This window comes from Pseudorasbora parva, chromosome 1 (assembly GCF_024679245.1).
Source record: "Pseudorasbora parva isolate DD20220531a chromosome 1, ASM2467924v1, whole genome shotgun sequence".
NCBI lineage: Eukaryota > Metazoa > Chordata > Actinopteri > Cypriniformes > Gobionidae > Pseudorasbora > Pseudorasbora parva.
The window spans coordinates 1167546-1175605 of record NC_090172.1 but is presented as its reverse complement, the minus strand read 5'-3'; positions in this window follow the sequence as shown (position 1 = coordinate 1175605).

Here is an 8060-nt window from a genome sequence, read left to right as displayed (position 1 = left end):
CTCGCGTCATTACGCAAACCAGGAAGTGCTCACGTTCCACGAATCAACATTCAGGGGGGGAAAAAACACATTCAGATATCGGTTCAAATTTAGCAACAAAAATGCCTTTGACCGCGTCTTTGTTGTCAGCCTATATTATCAACAGTTTACAAAGGTTGATGATTATTATAATAAGCAGATGAAGAGGTTTGAATGGGATTAGCGCGTAATAAAATGGGCGCGGTTTAATAATTATTTCCTTTTATTCAATATTTATATATTTCACCAAATTTTTTTTTTAACAAAATTACATTTCCCTGCAAAGACTTTAGCTATACAAAGACGGTGCTCTCGACATAGATATATAAAAACATAGATAATTTTTAGTGTCTGTTTGTGGTTTGTATAGTCATAAGCCGTCCGCCATATTGGAACGGTCAAATCCGGCCCGTGACCACTCATGTGCAAAATTGGCTGTACCACATTGGCTCTGCAAATACTTATTCACACGTATGAATATATCTGCAATAGACATTATCAGATGATTTTCACAGAATTTAGTTTATTAATAGTGTAATAATTCTGCAATTGGATATAAATATTTAGGCTACATAAACAGAAATCAGCACGTTTGGGTTATACCTGACAGTTTATCTGTAATTTACAGCTTGGTGGTTTTTACAGCCATATGCTACAGCCGTAAATCTGCTATTAGATGAAAATGTATGGATCTGTAGTGACGAAACAACGTCATGTTAGCCGTTCCAACATGGTGGACACGCTGACTTTGAACTTCAAATATTTATGAATTTCATATTTTTGTTCCAGATTACATGACTAATAAAATAGGAAGCCCAGCATGAACCGCTGACAGAACTATGTGAATATGAAATTGGGATTAGCATGTCATAAAATGGGGGTGCTTTAATAATGTTATTTTACCGTTTTAATTCATTTTACACCAAACTATTTTTCAACAAAATGACATTTCCCGCTATTTAATTTTGTAGGGTATTGTCAGACACTTAAGAGACACAAAGATGTCGCTCTCATCATACATAGATATATAAATAGATGCCTCATCTGTTTGTAAGTTGTCCGCCATATTGGTAGGGTCAAATCTGGCAATGGAGAGCAAAGTTGACTGTAGGCTACTTGCATTGGCTTCCTGCTTATTATCTGCAATGCAAAATTTAGTTTTCATTAATGTAATACTCCTGCAGTTGGACATTGCGTGAGTGTAGTGTGATAGAAACGATCAATGAAAAAACAACCACATTTATGGAAGTATGTCAGTGACTTTATAAGTGGCGAAGTTAAACTTTGACCCGAGGTTTATTCACTAGATGGCTTTTGCACCTGAGGCTTATTCACGTCAGTGGAATTTAATATTTTTTGGACTTAAGTGAGCGAGAATATGTTGGAGGTAATCTTTGCAAGAGTTTTGCCAGAAGCTAAAGCTGTCCGTTCATCGCCTGGGTCGACAACAAGAGGAGCCATCGTCCAATTAACACAAACCAGTCTGAGGAAGGAGCTGAAATATTCCCTTTAACACATTTATCTAGTTTATGTTTATCCTCATGCTTTAATATCCCATCTCTGTGGCCCGTTGACTTCTCATCTGGCACACCTCATGACTGCTGAAGGGACGTTTAAAGGTGCAGTGTGTGATAATTATGAGGATCTATTGGCAAAAAATGCAATATAATATACATGGACAGGACAAATGTCTCCGAACATGCTGAACATGTATTTTAGCCCACAATAAGCAATGAAAGTTAAAGGACAACTCCGGTGAGAAATGACCCTAGGGGTACTTAACAGATGTTATTTTCCTCACCCCATTGGCAGATTATTTATCTTATTTTAAGCAAAAACTCTTAATTTTGAGTTATTTTTCCCCAAAACAAGACAATTACTTTTGCTTGTCTAGTAAATACTTCTTGTTGTAAGAATTTTTCGATGTTTGGACTAGAAACAAGACAAAAATACTGAGTAAGAAGAGCATTGTTTGCAGTGAATCTCTTTCGTCACAAAAAGAGGACATATTTTTAGTATGTAAGTGAGAAAAATAATCTTATTTCTTTTTGGGACGGAAACAAGATTTCAATCAAAAATAAGATTATTTTTCTCACCCCATTGGCAGATCATTTTGACTGCGTTAAGCAAAAACTCATTTTGATTTTATTTTCAACAAAATAAGAAAAAATATGTGGTTTTACTGATCTAGTAAATGCATCTTGATTTAAGAATTGTTAGATATTTAGACTGGAAACAAGACAACATGACTGAGTCAGAAGAGCCGTGTAGGGTTAGGACTTTAAAAATAGCAGGGAAGAGTTTGAGTTACACAACAAATCATCCGACCAACCGTCTGTCAGTCATTAAGAAGGCTTCTGTATGCCTTCATATAGCGCTCATTCATCTGATCTCAGAGCCGAGGCGATGTCAACACACAGTTCTGCTTGTTATAAATAGTGAGCTTTCTTTCTGCACACTTTGCATCTTGTAAAAGCACCTAACCGTTGACGTATGCCACGTGCCGGAGCGGAAAAGCAGACGTTTTTTCAGCTGTGGTGAAGTACTCACACAAACCCACACACACACACACACACACACACACACACACACACACACACACACACACACACACACACACACACACCTCTTGAGACCTGTCTGTGTGTCCACATATATTCAAGGTGCACTGCAAAAATGCTTTTCTTACTCAGTATTTTTGTCTTGTTAAAAATAATCTTGTTTTCTGTTTGAATTAAGATCATTTTTCTCACCCCATTGGCAGATTATTTATCTTATTTTAAGCAAAAACTCTCTTCATTTTGAGTTATTTTCCCCAAATCAAGACAATAATTTTTACTTGTCTAGTAAATGTTTCTTACTGTAAGAATGTTTAGATATTTTGACTGGAAACAAGACAAAAATACTAAGTAAGAAAAGCATTTTTTGCAGTGTGTAAGTGCAATGTTATGGTAATGGCCACTAGCGCTGATGCAACCTCCTCTGTTTATAAAGTTTCTCTTTTTTAAACCTATAAATTCCCATAGATTGCAGTATTTTGAAGATTTTAAAGAGGCACAACTGGGCCTGTGTGTGTCTGCGGGGGAAGAGGGGAGGAAATGGATTCCTTCGTCGGGCTGCAGTTTGGGAAGCACCGTAAGTGGAGCTGGATTGTCCAGTGAGACTGTAATGTGGGATGCAAGGGGAGTTATGGTACTTGGGTTATTAACATATTGTGGTTTTCCGGTCACGTGCCGTTAGGCATTCTGATATTATATTAGATTTAAATGGTTAGTTCAGCTAAAAATGAAATGTCTGTCATTAACTCCTCCCCCTAATGTCGCTCCACACCCGTTAGACCTCCGCTCATCTTCACACACAGTTTAAGATATTTTATATTTAGTCCGAGAGCGTATGCAAGTGTATGCACACTATACTGTCCATGTCCAGAAAGGGAATAAAAACATCATCACAGTAGTCCATATGAGACATCAGTGGGTTAATTAGAGTCTCTTGAAGCATCCAAAATACATTTGGGTCCAAAAATAACAAAAACAACGACTTTATTCAGCATTGGCTTCTCTTCCGCGTTTGTGTTCAATCCTCAAATAAAGATTATGAATCAGTGAATTGATCAATGATTAAAACATTGCTTCTTTTTTCTCAGTTGCTGATGTAAGAACAACCTTTTACAGCATATAATAAAGTCTGAATGTCATTCTCTGTTAGCTGACTGCTGTTATAAATAGTCGGACTGTATTTGGCACATATGGACGTTTGTTTACATATTACAGAAGACGGACTCCGTCTGCCGAGGCCTGGCTCCTTCTTACAAAGTCTTTTCTTGCTATGTTTGCTCACTTGAGGATATTAGGATATTCCTCTGAAGAAGAAGAAAAGTACTGTGAAGAATGTAGTTTTTGTTTTTCTTCATTGTTAAGAAAATGGAAAGAATGCTTTTCGTCTGAAACACACTTTTCCTTTGATAAAGATAAGATCTCTTTCCTGCTCTGACTTGTTGCAGATTTAGTGCCAAGGAAAAATGATTATAATTTTGATAATCTTCTCTAAAATCACGAGGTTTGCCAACGGCAGGAATTGGGTGTCATGTCCCACTCTCCATTAATATTGGCATATTGCAAATGTGCACTTTTAGTCATTTCTGCATAAGCCTAATAATTGGGATTTAACTAAAAACACAGAGATAGAGGTACAATAATACCTTCGTGATGAAACAAATCCTGTTCGCGGGTGCATGACTGATTGGCTTTTATCATGAGAAGTCAGAGGAACAGTAAAAAAATATTTAAAAAATAAATTACCTGGTTTTCTCAAAATTTTGAGTTCATTGAAATTGAATTTTTGAGTTAATACAAATGAACATTTTTGAGAATCGACAACCTTTATTCAAATATTATTTTAAAAATGTTCATAGGCATTGTAATTGTGTGTGTTTTATTTGTGATGACGCAGCCAAATTGTGCTATTTTCATGATTTATCAATTTTTTTATGTGGTTCAGATACAATAATATTTAGAGTTTCTATTTATTAAACCAATTTCCTTCATTGTATCAACTCAAATCTTAAGGCAATCAGATTACTTACTTTTTTAAGTTAAACCAACTTTTTTGTTTGTTTTTTTACAGTGTAGAAACTCAAGGAACCTTTAAAGCCAAAACATTAGAGTTGTCTCACCTTCACGAACATGTTCATACTCTTACGCCAAGTCTACCGTGCAACCAAGTAAAAAACAACCCATTATAATCATTAAATCGATGTTTATTTGTAGAGCACATTTAAACACAACCAAGGTTGACCAAAGTGCTGTAAAAGAAGACAAGAGAATTAAAAGAGCAAAAACAAGCTCACAAATAAACAATCAACAGTAAAGAAGGAGAGCCAAGATAACATACAAAGGAGTGTTAAAGGCTTGAGATACGATTTAAAAGTAGTAAATGATGGGGCAGGCCTAGGCAGGAAGGCTATTCCACAGTTTGGGTCCAGCAGAAAGCACGATCACCGCGGTTTTATGTCTAACTCTGGGTACTGTCAGTAGGCCACGGTCACGTGATCTCAAAACTCTTGTCGGGCTAATAATAGATCAGGAAGATAATGAGGTGTCATTGATGGCTTTATAAACAAATAACTACACTGCAAAGCAGGCTTTTCTTACTTACACTCTAAAAAATAAAAACAACTCAAGTTGGGTTGAAATGGACAAACCCAGAAACTGGGTTGTTTGAATGGGTCTATTTACTTGGTTCAAACAACCCAAAATCTGGGTTTGTCCATTTCAACCCAATTTGAGTTGTTTTTAACCCAGCTTTTTTTTTTAGAGTGTGGTATTTTTGTCTTGTTTCTAGTCCAAACATCTAAAAATTCTTAAAACAAGAAGTATTTACTAGACAAGCAAAAGTAATTGTCTTGTTTTGGGAAAAATAACTCTAAATGAAGAGAGTTTTTGCTTAAAATAAGATAAATAATCTGCCAATGGGGTGAGAAAAATAATCTTGTTTTCTGTTTGAATTAAGATTATAGTAAGACAAGTATTTTTTGCAGTGAACAATTTAAAATCTAATATTCTTAAAAGGGGGACATTAAAATTGGTGTTATATGATCATATTTTTGTTTCCTGTCAAGCACTGATAGTAAACTGATACCCCGTCTACTTCCGGTAATCTGAAACTTTGTGTCTATAACTACACGTTCATCAAAACACTTGACTGGAGATCCCATCAATGAACTGCATGCTTGACTTCAGTAAAATATGATAACAAAAAGGTCTTCTGTCCAGGCATGTTGAACGTAAGTGACTGTCAAAGAATCTGGCCAAGGATTAGTATTGCTCAGCTTAGGGAGTCGAGGAAACTCCTGCTTTTGAGGATCCCGAGCAAAGACTTTAGATAAACAAAGACAGCGCACATGCACAAAATGGCGGAATAAGCCCCGCCTTCTAAATAACAGAGCCAATCACGGATCGGTGAAGTCATCGCGTCACTGCAGCTGCTGTTAGAAGCTCCGGTTCCCATATACACCGCAAAAAATGCTCTTCTTATTTTGTATTTTTGTCTCGTTTCCAGTCCAAATATCTAACAATTCTTAAATCAAGATGCATTTACTAGATAAGAACAATGACATAATATATTTTTGCTTGTTTTCTGAGGGAAAAAAATCAAAATGAAGTGAGTTTTTGCTTAAAACAGGCAAAATGATCTGCCAATGGGGTGAGAAAAATATTCTTATTTCTGTTCGGGACCGAAGATTTCAATCAGAAATAAGATTATTTTTCTCACCCCATTGGCAGATCATTTTGCCTGTTTTAAGCAAAAACTCTCTTCATTTAGATTTTATTTTTAACAAAACAAGAAAAAATATCTCCTGTCGTTTTACTGATCTAGTAAATGCATCTTGATTTAAGAATTGTTAGATATTTAGACTGGAAACAAGACAACATGACTGAGGAAGAAGAGCTTTTTTTAGTGTAAATCAAATACTCAAGTCACCTTAATTTATATAGCGTTTTTTTGTTGTTGTTGTTTTTTTCAAAGCAGCTTTACAGTTATCGGCAGTGGTGGAAATGGCTGAAATTCACTGGGCGGACTGTAGTTTGGAAATGTGTGGGTTTTTTTGCACAGTCTAAGATACCTTCTAATTAAGTTGTCCTCATGTTAAGTGACGGATATGTGAACAGGGATCGTTTCTCATTTCAGTTTTTAGCACATCATTGTCATGTGAAGCCATGGCCGTCGGCGGGTAATTAAAAAGTTGTTGGGTCCCTATAGCAGCTGGTGAAAAATCATAGAGGTGGGAAATCTTTTTTGTGGGGGGTCTGGGGGTTCTGTTGGATAACTTAACAGGGTAACAATATGACATCAGTTAAAAAATAGTCAATGAATGAATGACAGGAAAGGATGCATATTTACAAATGACATGAAGTTGACCAGACAAAACATGAAATATTTTGTGTTCATATTGTCTGCAATGGAATACAAGTCAAAGTAATTTTAGACTTGATATTTTGCCTGCGGGATCTGGCCTCTAAATCCGTTACTTTAGACTTCAGAGATGTATTCTCCTGTGATAAATTGGCGCAAAGATGCTCCAAATGAGAGATGCGGCGCTCATAATCTGTGCTAGCCTCCTCCAGGTCAACGATACGGATGTGTTGGCCGCTAGCGTTGACTTCACTCCTGACAGGGAAGCCTCCAAGTCATTAAATCTGGCATTCATGGAACAGTCCATCTTTTTAATGGCCGAAAGAATAGCCTTAGGTGAAGGCTCGTCTTCACCCTCCAAAGGTTGAGAAACATCGGTGTCTGTGATCACATTAACGGAGTTAACTTGACCGCAAGTGTTTGCATCGGCTAACTTCGGACTTGCTGGATTGCCTTCCATAGTGTCTGCAGCTGGGGACGGAGCCTTTTTGACAGTCTTTTTGGATTTAGTCATCCTCTGTGTGTTAATTATGCTAAATTATCAAATTTAGCAGGAAAAACAAAGTTTTAGATTATTTATTTCCTCAAGTGTGACGGAGCTGAGTGAAAACGCGTCCTACTCCATGTGTTGCTCTCTAGCGCCCCCCTAATAATAAATTTAAGTATATCAACTCTTACTGCATACACCGCGACAGACTTTTAGGTTGAAATAAATGCTGCGTGATCTCAACCAATCAGTATGTTGAGCACCCAAGTCCCACCGCCAAAAGTTCCTGAACTTTGAAAAAGTACTACCTCGCAAGCAGGGCCATTTTAGGGCGAACATTTTTACCCGGAACTTTATTAAGACCCCGGATCCTGTGGTCGAAACTCAGGGAGTATCATACCAAAGTCCCTGGGGAAAGTTCCCGCAGTGGAAACGTGGCTATAGTTTTTGCTTCGGCTACAACAAGTGGGCATGGTCCCAAAATGGGCATCTTATCTGGGGTCAGCTAAGTAGGTCCCATATGGGAGAGAAACATGTGGGCTCTTGCTGGGTCACGAAATGAGTGTATGGGCTTAAAATGGGCCCCGGTTTACCAAAAAGGTTAGACATGGGCAAACACAATTAGCCCATGTAGAAGCCA